The sequence below is a fragment of the Pongo abelii genome, chromosome 21 (genome assembly GCF_028885655.2).
Source record: "Pongo abelii isolate AG06213 chromosome 21, NHGRI_mPonAbe1-v2.0_pri, whole genome shotgun sequence".
Classification (NCBI taxonomy): domain Eukaryota; kingdom Metazoa; phylum Chordata; class Mammalia; order Primates; family Hominidae; genus Pongo; species Pongo abelii.
This window is the reverse complement of record NC_072006.2, coordinates 6,879,532-6,891,958: the sequence shown is the minus strand read 5'-3', so window position 1 is coordinate 6,891,958 and position 12,427 is coordinate 6,879,532.

Below are 12,427 nucleotides of genomic sequence, written 5' to 3'. Positions count from 1 at the left end.
TAGCTTAGAAGAATTCTCTACAGAAGGGAGCAGCTGTGACCTTTTAGCTGCCAACATTCATAGTGGCTAAGTATGGGGGTACTGTCCCGGTACAAGGGATCTGGGTAAGGCACCAACAGTGCCCACCACATATGGGTCTTGATGTTAATGTTAGATAACTGTATCTTAGGGTATTTCAAAGAAAGAATGTTTTGGTGACTTCTCAAGTCTTTAATTGTCCTTTGTTTTCTTCTCTGGGGATGAGCTGAAAGAGACATTGCTCCAACTCACCAATCTAAAGGGGGCATCTCAGGCAAAGATCTTAGAGATAGCAAGAAGGCTTCCATGAGAAGTGTGAGCTCTCCATAACATCTTCCATTTCTTTTCTTTCTTTTTTTTTTTTTTTTTTTTTTTTTGTTTTAGACAGAGTCTCGCTCTGTCGCTCAGGCTGGAGTGCAGTGGCGATCTTGGCTCACTGCAATCTCCGCTTCCCGTGTTCAAGAGATTCTCCAGTCTCAGAACATCTTCCATTTTTAACCCCAGCTTTTCTTTATCCCACAGAGCACCATGGTGAAAATACATTATTGTATGAATTTGTGATTCATAATCTTCGTTGCCTGGTAACATATTAGCTTAACCATCTATCAATCTCAAATTGCAGGAAACACCTGAGCCCAGAAATAGAATGAGCACTGAATTAGAATATGGTCAGGCTTCAGGGCTGAAATTCTGAACCAACCAAGGCCATTTCTAAGGGAAAGGGCTTTTAAATAAGCTGTGTGGCTGATAAGCAACTTTCAGTAAGGGTTGAGGTCATACTTAGTTGCTTATAACAAAGAATTAATGAAGGCAGTAGTTCTGAAGTTGATCACTTCATAAGCTTGTGAGTTTCTGTTACAAGGCCAAAGAAAATAGTCTGTCCGGAGTTGTTTGTTACACCAGAAAGTTTAAAAAATTAAAAAATCTCAAAAGAAAAAAACAAGCATGTGTGTGTGCGTGCACACACATATACAGTTATGCCAAAAGGATCAAGGACACGGGAGCTAGGTTGAAGGAGCTCTTGCCAGCTCCATAGAGGACAATATGCACACCAAAGTGTTTAAGTATGGTAATTCACGAATCCGTACCAAAAATAGCTAGACAAATCAATAAATAAACAGGAGAGAAGGAGGGCTCTTGCTTAAATAAAATGCTGATTACTGACTAGTAGATAAGGCTGATGAGCTGGAGTTGGAAAAATCATTATTTTTCAACCATTATAGCAAAGATTGGATCAGGCAAGAATCATCAAAGAATGCTAAATTAATGAAGAAATTTTGATGAGAAGATAGATAGTTGGAAGATCTTAAGTGTCTTTGACAGACTGTTTTATTAATTGAAAAGGAGACATCCTAACTATACTGTGCAGAAATTGAATAACCATTTGATGTGGAATAACTTGGACAACACTGACTGTATCATCAAAATCTATGTCACTAATGAGGGGCAGATAGACATTGTATGCCTCTGAATGTGATATCTTGACAAGGGCATTTTATCCCCCATGCAATATTCTAGATGAGAATGTACAACCTCAATCTAGTCCTGAGGGATTCTAAGGATTCCCTAAATGAGGCATATTTCATTATAAGGTGAGGGTTGTATTTAAAAATGTCAATGTTATAACTGAAAACAAAGGCTGAGGAATAGTTACAGATTAAAGAAAACTAAAGAGACACGGCAATTAAATGAAATGGTGTAATCCTAGACTGAATCATATACTGGAAGGAAAGTCGTTTTATAAATGTCCTGATATCTATAAGTGATTATGGTTATGTAAGAAAATATTCTTGGCCAGGCGTGGTGGCTCACACCTGTAATCCCAGCACTTTGGGAGGCCAAGGCGGGTGGATCACAAGGTCAGGAGGTCGAGACCATCCTGGCTAACTCGGTGAAACCCAGTCTCTACTAAAAACACAAAAAATTGGCCAGGCGTGGTGGCAGGCACCTGTAGTCCCGGCTATTCAGGAGGCTGAGGCAGGAGAATGGCGTGAACCCGGGAGGCGGAGCTTGAAGTGAGCCGAGATCACGCCACTGCACTTCAGCCTGGGCAACAGAGCAAGACTCTGTCTCAAAAAAGAGAAAATATTCTTTTCCTTAGGAAATACACACTTAAGAATCTAAAAGTAAAGAGCCATGATGTATGCAACCCACTCCCTAATGGTTTACAAAAGTTATATTTAGTGTACATGTTTATAAACAAATAGATCAGAATGCTAGCAATAGATAAATCTGGGTGTTCATTGTGCTCTTTCTATAGCATTTTTGTATATTTTCATATTAAAAGTTATTTACACCAGTGAAAGAAAAGCCCAGGACCAGATGACTTCATTGGTGAATTCTACCAAACACTTAAAGATGAATTAATGCCAATTATTTTCAAATTCTTCAAAAAATTGAAAAAGAGAGAATACTTTCAAACTCATTTTATGAGGCCACCGTCTCCTTTTACCAAAGCCAGAAAAAAATGCTATAATAAAATAAAACTAAAGGCCATAACTCTGTTGAATATGGACACAAAAATTCTCAACAAAATATTAGCAAACCAAATCCAACAGCACGTTAAAAAGATCATACCCCACAGCCAAATGAGACTTATCCTTGTAATGCAAAGATGTTTCAACAGATGAAAATCAGTTAATGAGATACACCACATTACAGAATAAAGGATTAAAAACACAGGATCATCTCAATAAACGTAAGAAAGCATTTGATGAAATATAACACAATTTCATGATAAAAATTCTCAACAAACTAGAAATAGAAGAGAAATATCTTAATATCATAATAACCAAAAATGAAAAGCCCACAATTCATGTCATATTAAATGGTGAAAAATTCAAAGATCAGGAGTAAGACAAGAATGCCCATGCTTATCACTTCTACTCAACAAAATACTAAAAATACTAGCCAGAGCAATTTGGCAAGAAAAAAAAAGATATCTAAATTTAAAAAGGAGTAAAGTTATCTCTGTTCATAGAAGACATTATCCTATATGTAGAAATCCCTACAAATCACACACACACACACACACACACACACACACCCCTATCAGAACTAATTTAAAAATTTAGTAAGGTCAGAGAATACAAAATCAGCAGATTTTAGATTATACATTTCTTTAGGGCAGTGGCCATGTTTATATTCATCTGAATTTCTTACAGGATACCTAGCAGAGTTCTATTGGCTTCTGTGCTCTAAATTTTGGTTAAACAATAATGATATTAATAATAGCTGTGGCTTACTGAGAACTTACTGAGTTCCTGACCCCATTCTAAGTACTTATGCATATTAAAACATTTAATCCTCACAATGATTGTATGAGGTAGATTCTATTACAAGCCCCATTTTCTAGATAAGAAAACTAAGACATGACAAGGCTAAATAATTTGCCAAGGTCAAGAAGTCAGTAAAGTGGCAGAGCCAAGATTAAAACCCAGACAGCTGGGCTCCAGAGCTTATTCTCTTAACCACTACACTATATTACTTATCTTTACATCATATTACAATCTTGAGGTCTGAAAGGCAGCACAATTTACCAGTGTGGCAGAAAAGAGAATTTCTGCAAATGGGGAAGATTGTCACCAGAAGTTTCAGTGCCAAAAGGGCAGCCACCCCACCTGGTCATCTGCCCAAAGCCATGTTCTTTTATTGTATGATGTCTTTCCAGTAAGAACACACTGGTTTCTTCCAGTGTTTTCCCTGCTTCCTCCCCCAAACCAGCAACTACTCTTTTATGATCAGTTTGTCTTTGAGGCCTCCCTATCCTGGATGTCGCACCACCGAACCTATTTTTTTGTAAGATTTTTACTGTGATAATTTTGTGTAACAATTTCCTTATCCCCAAATCTCAGTGTTTTTTCTCAAATGCTTATTTTTCTTACTCTATTCTAAAAATTAGTCATGGTTTGGCTAATATTGACTGGGCTTACCTGGGTCAGGTGGGCTATGATGGATTCTTAGCTGCTGATCACAGTCAAGTCTGCTCCACATGTTTTCATCATTTTGAGGCCAAATAAACACCAAAGGTAGATCCTTCTTAAGAGAATTGAGCAAAAGAGGCCAAACTATAAGCATAAGGCCCTTGCATAGGATACATGTGCTAATGCTCCATTGGCCAAAGGAAGTTACATGAGCCCAAAATGGACAGGATGAGGGTATGTACATATTCTGCCTGCTCTACTGTGAGGGAAAATCATATGGTAAAGGAGCACAGAAACATATAACCATATTTTAGGAATGAGTAAAGAATTAAGAATGATAATCCTATCTACAGATCTCTCCAAAGTTCCAGAGACAGCAATACAATGGGTTCTCAATACCATCAGGGACAGGAACAGCACAATGTATGGCTTACCCCTTGGCTCCAATAGGGACTCAGCCCAAGCAGTCATTTGGAAGTGGATAGATGAGACCACATCATCAGGGATGGCCAAAAAGCATATTGATATATACTCCACATGTCTCAGAAAAGTCACACTACCCCAGTTTGAATAAGTGGGGTACCATCAACCAACAAATAGCTACTGAGATCCCAGTCTGCAACATCAACTTGGTGTTATTGAGTTCAATAGAGAAAAGGTATGTCAAGGGCTACTTGACCTCTCTGGGAGGACATGACTGACATAATTCCAACATTTGTTGCATAAACCAGCATGTGATTAAGTTCTCAACCACATAGAGGAGCTCCTGGAGAAAAGGACAGTATTTTATAAAGTGATAATTGCACAACATAAAGCACATGCACAGAAAGTCTTGGGGAGCTGAGAGTTTTGAAAGAGGACCTTGAATGTCCTATAGATAGGAAGAACAGATAGAAAATGTTAGATATGCATTTCCAGAGAGGATAACTGCATGCGTCAGGAGAGGTGGGGGACAATAATAGAGTAAGATATTACAGGATTGCCATTCAATAGAGTTTTAGAAACTTAAATTCCAAGAGCAAGAGGGAATAAAGGAAAATAGCCTGGGCTGACAAATACCTTGGCTGCCCCGGTCTGAAATTTCTGAAATGTCTTTTTGAGTTAAAGTTCATTATTTTTTCCTATCTCAAAGCCATTTAGTTGCTGACTAAACTATGTGGAGGGAAAAAATTTTAAATGATTCAACATATGTCACATAGAACTCCTGAGCCCTGCCGTTCTTTTTAAAAGACAATCCCCATGAGAGTTCTATTTTTGGTTCGAGCAGATTTTCATTTCAGCCAAAGCTAGCTGGGATGATACTTTTCCCTTCTTTTCTATTCAGCGTGGGAGCCAGTTGGGATTCTTTAAAAGGCCTGCTGTGTTGCTGAGTGTCCTAGAAGAATGCAGCATTGCAGTGGTTCCGGCTGAACCAATAAATCATGACCTGAAAACACCAGCCATTGTGCCCTCCTGTTTATCACAAACAAAAGGAAATGCAGTTCTTTTTCTTTCCTCTTTTGTGGCAATGTAGCATCAAGGGATTATAATAAGAGAACGCAGAATTAAAAGCTGAAAACTAGATATTTTTCTAGCTTGAGTTACAATGTTACTTTGAGATTATAAACGTCATTACAGTCACGCCTAGTACTCACCCAAATCTGATTGCAGAAGCTTAAGGAGACTAAACACCCTTGCCCTTTTGCTGTGGTGGAGACTTTTGACTAGTTCTAGCCAAGGGACGGAGATGTGTACAACGTCAAGCTTAGCTGTGAAAAGCCCACACACATTTCTCCAGTTTTTCTTCCCTCACTTGATTGAATAGGAGCCCTCTTATTTCCAATAGTCCAGGTAATAGTTATAGCATCCTATTGACCTGGAATAACAAGTTGCTGTACAGAGGACAGTTGCCTTGTGGGGTGGGGGTGGACTTGACAATCAGTGGACATCACATAAGCAAGAAGTATACCTTTGCTATGTTCACACATTAAAATCTCAGGATAGTTTGCTTTCACAATTTAATCTACCTACCTTGACTAATAAATGCTAAGCAAGATTTACAAGGTCTTAAAATACAGTAACAAATTTAGGCTGCAATAATAATGACTAGATAAAGTAGAGTCTAAAAGAAAAAAGTGCTTGAGTGGCGTGCATTGATCCCCCAAGCTCCACTGTGAACTTTACTCATAGGTGAATCCCTGATATCGTTTGGCTGTGTCCCCACCCACATCTCATCCTAAATTGTGGTTCTTATAATCCCCACATGTTGTGGGAGGGACCCAGTGGGAGGTAGTTGAATCATGGAGGCTCATGCTGTTCTCGTCATAGTGAGTGAGTTGTCATGAGATCTGACGGCTTTATAAGGGGTTTTCACCCCTTTGCTCAGCACTTCTCCTTCCGCCACCATGAGAAGAAGGACATGTTTGTTTCCCCTTCCACCATGATTGTACGTTTCCTGAGATTTCCCCAGCTCTGTGGAACTGTTAATAGTTTAAACCTCTTTCCTTTATAAATTACCCAGTCTTGGGCAGTGTGAGAATGGACTAATAGTGGGCACTGCTGTAATAAAGATACACAGAAATGTGGAAGCAACTTTGGAACTAGGTAACAGGCAGAGGTTGGAACAGTTTGGAGTCCTCAGAAGAAGACAGGAAGATGTGGGAAAATTTGGAGCTTCCTAGAGACTTGTTGAATGGCTTTGACCAAAATGCTGATAGTCACATGAACAATGAAGTCCAGACTGAGGTGGTCTCAGATGGAGATGAGGAACTTGTTGGAAACTGGAATAAAGGTGATTCTTGCTATGCTTACCAAAGGGACTGGCAGCATTTTGTCCCCGCCCTAGAGATCTGTAGAACTTTGAAGTTGAGAGAGATGATTTAGGATATCTGGAGGAAGAAATTTCTAAGTGGCAAAGCATTCAAGAGGAAGCAGAGCATAAAAGTTTGGAAAGTTTGCAGCCTGACAATGCAATAGAAAATAAAAGCCCATTTTCTGAGGAGAAATTCAAGCCTGCTGCAGAAATTTATGTAAGTAACAAGGAGCCGAACGTTAATCAGAGACCTTTGCAGCAGCCCCTCAGGTTCAGAGGCCTAGGAGGAAAAAATGATTTCCTAGGCCAAACCCAGGGCTTGCTGCTTTGTGCAGCCTTGGGACTTGGTGCACTTCATCCCAGCCATGGCTCAGAGGGGCCAACGTAGAGCTCAGGCTATTGTTTCAGGCAGTGCAAGCTCCAAGCCTTGGTGGCTTATACATGGTGTTGAGCCTGTGGGTGCACAGAAGTTAAGAAATGGGGTTTGGGAACCTCCACCTAGATTTCAAAGGATGTCTAGACAGAAGTTTGCTGCAGAGGCAGAGCCCTCCTGGTGAACCTCTGCTAGGACAGTGCAGAAGGGAAATGTGGGGTGTGAGCCCAGACACAGAGTCTCCACTAGGGCACTCCCTAGTGGAGCTGCGAGAAGAGTGCCACTGTCCTCCAGACCCCATAATGGTAGATCCACCAACAGCTTGCACCATGCACCTGCAAAAGTCACAGACACTCAATGCCAGCCCATGAAAGCATCCGGGAGGGAAAATGTACCCTGCAAAGCCACAGGCTCAGAGCTGCCCAAGGCCATGGGAGCCTACCTCTTGCATCAGCATGACCTGGATGTGAGACATGAAGTCAAAGGAGATTATTTTGGAACTTTAAGTTTTAATAACTGCCCTATTGGATTCTGAACTTGCATGGGGCCTGTAGCCCCTTTGTTTTGGCCACTTTCCCCCATTTGAAATGGGTGTGTTTACTCAATGCCTTCACCCTCATTGTATCTAGGAAATAACTACTTGCTTTTGATTTTACAGGCTCATAGGTGGAAGGGACCTGCCTTGTCTCAGATGAGACTTTGGACTTGGACTTTTGGGTTAATACTGGAATGAATTAAGACTTTTGGGGACTGTTGGAAAGGCATGATTATACTTTGAAATGTAAGGACATGAAATTTGGGAAGGGCTGGGGTGGAATTATATGGTTTGGCTGTTTCCCCACCCAAATCTCATCTTGTATTGTAGTTCCCATAATCACTACATGTTGTGGGAGGGACCCAGTGGGAGGTAATTGAATCATGGGAGTGGTTACCCCCAGGCTGTTCTCATAATAGTGAGTTCTCACAACATCTGATGGTTTTATAAGGGGCTTTTTCCCCATCGTGTGGCACTTCTTCTTGTCACCATGTGAAGAGGGACTTGTTTGCTTCCCCGTCTGCCATGACTGTAAGTTTTCTGAGGCCTCCCCAACCCTGTGGAACATTGGGTCACTTAAACCTCTTTCCTTTTTAAATTACCTGGTCTTGGGCAGTTCTTTATAGCAGCATGAGAATGGACTAATATAACCCCTCAGAATATAATTTAGAACCTAATAGTCTCTACTTTAGATACAATTCAAATATAGTTTCTTCTAACTAGATCAAAGCAGAAAGTTAGAAAGGAGGGTATTCAGTGGCACAACTGCAGCAATAAACAAAGACAGATGACAATTCATCAGCTTAGATGTTTCTGCTGCAGTCTTGGTCCTGAATCAGTTGAATTTACAATTTTCCATTTTTAATGTCTGATTTTCTGAAATGTCATTTAGTTTGTATGTTGAAGATGCTTATTCAGTGTCTTCTCTGTGATCCAGACCACTTTGTAATACCAACCATTTACTATAGGTAATACCATGGGAAAAATATCAGAAGTGTGGCATTTTGACATGGGGCCAGCGTAAGTGCAATAGCTTGAACATACATGTCTTCCTTTTTGTTGTTTTGTTGTTGTTGTTGTTTTGAGACAAAGTCTTACTCTGTTGCCCTGGCTGGAGTGCAGTGGCACAATCTCAGCTCACTGCAAGCTCCGCCTCCCAGGTTCACACCATTCTCCTGCCTCAGCCTCCCGAGTAGCTGGGACTACAGGCGCCCACCACCATGCCCAGCTAATTTTTTGTATTTTTAGTAGGGACTGTGTCTCACTGGAACATACACATCTTCTTACCACTGGCTCACAGCACTGGATCTGAGCATAGTCACAAAATGCGTAAGAAGATGTAAGCCATCAAACCATCAGCTTTTTATTATCCAGAAACGGTGTGATTTACAGTAGGTACTTCATTATATACACAACTATACCCCTGTTTAGTATAACACACTTCAATCATATTTGCCACAATCTCTTTGGAGACTTTTATCTATGGCTAAGTCTCTTTGTAATTGGTAACATCAGGTTTATAGTATTACAGACCTTTGATTAGCATCTTCTCCTGCACTCTCGACTACTATTTATGAAAAGTAAAATTGAAAGGTGGTGCCTGAAGGAGATTTGATGAAGGCTAGCAGATCACTTTCTGTTATAACCATCAGATGTTTATAACCCACCTCTAAATACTCATAATCCATATCTCCCTACTAATCAAATCCTCTGGCTTACTATGCATCATCTGTCATTTTTTCACATCTGAAGCCAAGGAAGGAGAGAGTGACCAATAAGATCAGCTACAGTGAATGTAATTATCTAACCATATTTTCTTAATTTTCTTTCTTATGAAAAGTGCCTTGAAATTTAAGAAAATGAGTACCTTGTTTTCTTAGCTAGCCTATCTTCCAGAATTGCATCTGGGAATTCCTTGCCTATGAGCATTGGATAACGTTATGTTTAGCAACCAGGAGTTTGGAGTGATGCTGAAAAGAGGATAAATGAGGATGATCCATGCCAGGTAACTAAGTGTAACCTACAGGAGGTCCCTGTTTCTCCATGAGTTGTGATTAAGTGTCCTTGGTAAAGAGTTCATATTGAATGGGGAAACTTTTACAGAGAAATAATTCAATACCTTCACAAATTAGATAGAGTCAAGGACCCCTCATTTCACTTCTCACAGCCACAGGAACAATCAGCTCTGCAGCAGTCATTTACAAAGTGGACTGTCAGACACAGCCATTTGTAAACACAGTTAAGAATATGAATTTGTGGACAGGGTTCTTATCTCACTTGTACCCCTCTCTATCATTTCAAGCAAATGGTCAGGCTGAAATGATGGGACTCGCTGTAAGAGAGCTTTAAAATGGACCTGTGGGTATCACTGGAAACAATGCTTTAATGTTCCAGAGGAAGACTCATCTGGTTTAAGTACAAATAAAACTGTAGTTCAGGATTTGCCTTAACTACCTCCATTCAACTTCAAATAATGACTTGTAAAATAAAAAATAAATAAATAAAGCAAGTAAGATGCAATTCTGTATTACTTACTCATGTTTACCAAGGGAATTTTATGTTTTCTTTAGAAAATAGGGAGCTAAAACAAGACAAGCTTATCCTTCAGTAATTGAGGGCATAGTCATCTGTGTCTTGCAAGCTCAAGGATGCATATATTTGATTGAGGATTCAGCATTTGTTTACATTGGAAGAACTTTCTCCCAATATGCAACAGTTAACAGTTATTAAAAGTAATCACTATACCCCATATGAAAAAGTTATCCTTTTTCTTTCTGAACCCCATGAAATTCAATGTTTGCTTTTTTGTCTTTCAAAAGCTTTAAAAATAGTTATCTGCTCTTCCTGCCCCATAGGTATAATACTGAGCGTGTTATTTGCTGGTAAAAAAAAAATATATTAGGAACAAGAATGATAGATATTCTGGAAGAGGGCACTATTCCAACATGGTAGGCTTTTGTTAGGAAACCACAGCAATTAAGAGGCAGGTAAACAAAGAGAAGTAGTTGGTGTCTCAGTGATGGAATGCTGCTAAGGATCTATTAATTCTTTCCTGCTTAAGTGATTCCAATATGGAAGAAGTCTGACAGGGAGAGAGAAAGCGCGCAATAAAGGGGTAGGACAGAAGGCTTGAATAATTTGCAAAATCATTCTGTGCACATGACTATACAGGCCTACCAATTTAAAATTAATTCTTTCCCACACCTAGTTATTTACGTAACACTTTCAACACATACCACTGCAACCTGTATCAGCAAATTTTAGTATTTCCATGAGCCTCAAGAATATCCATTCAGAAAGGGGCTTCAAGATGCCTGAGTAGAGGCAAGTGGCACTTGCTTCCTCCACAAAGTAAAACCAAATTAGCAAATAGGTAATCACACTTTGAATAGATTATCTAAGAAAGAACACTGGAATTCAACTGAGAAATGACAGGAAACACCTGAGGCCAAGAAGGAGAGGGAAGCAAGGCAGCCTGCTCATCTGGAGCTGGCTTGGAGCCCAGGGAGGCTTCCCAATGCAGAAAACAGATAAGGGGGAGACCCCCAGTGACCCATGTTCTCAACAGGTATTCTGCAATCTTAGCCACTGCAGAGCCAGTTGACCTCCACTTGCCCTGAGACTAACATAGGGAGCTTCCTGGAGACTGTGAGACAGCATTGCTCACGGAGGGAGCTCACAGTAGGTCCCACACACTTCCCAAGTCCTAAGTAGCTACAGCACAGCACTATTTTGGAAGCCTGGCCTGCCTCAGATGGCATCTTACCCTGGGGCCAAACAGCACCTGCATCTCCATATGCCTGGGGTCCCATTAACATTCCCCACTCACAGCCACCACCACTGCTGGCTGCTGCCACAAAGGCTGAAGCATGAACTATTAGCAATGATCCTATACTCTCAGCAGAGGGGCTGCTGAGCATTTAGAAGCATCCTGAGGACAGGCTCCTATACCTACATCTACCACCCAGAGCCAAAGTGCGTGGTACCCAGCCCCCAACACACAGCTGCTGCCACTGAAAGCAGCCCTGCCCTCCCCAGTAGCAAGGCCATAGCACAGTCACTGCCATCCCCACTGAGCACTCTGCTGAGGTGGCTGGGATCACCCTACTCCTGCCTACCACAGCCAGTGCCCACATGCACAGCTTTGGTTGTGGGGGATGCTGAGACATTCTGATTTTATCTCTCCAGCACCCAAGCATACTATTGGCATCCTAGAGATTGCATTGCTCCATCCACCACTGGTTGGTCCTTAAGCACTCTTCTCAGGAGCCAGAGGATGAGTCCACTTAACCTGTTACTACTCCCACAGCTGGCATCCACCTCAAATCAAGTATATTTGTTTGAGGAATCAGTATTTGCTAACATTTAAAGAACCCCCTCTTACCTGAGGCACACAGCACCTGAAGCCTGGGAACTGGCCTGCCCAGCCCATTGCAGATACAACCAACATTCACATAAATTGCTTGGGAGCCAGAGGATTGTCCCACCACTGCCATTGTTTCCCAGGGGCCGAGGATCCACCCAAACCCCAGCCCTCTACTGCTACTGCCAACACCCAAGCAGGATGCCTGAATGCCTGAGATTTGGCCTTTCTGGACCCACTAACACTGGTGTCAGCATATGCTGCTCTGGGGCCCAAGGACAGGCATGCTTCGCCCACTGCTTCCACCACTGGGGCCCACGAACTGGCCCATATGGTATCCCCATCCCCGACAAAACTTCACTACAGCCTTTACTAGCAACCATACTCAAAGCCACTAAGGAAATCACAGATACCACTAATACTG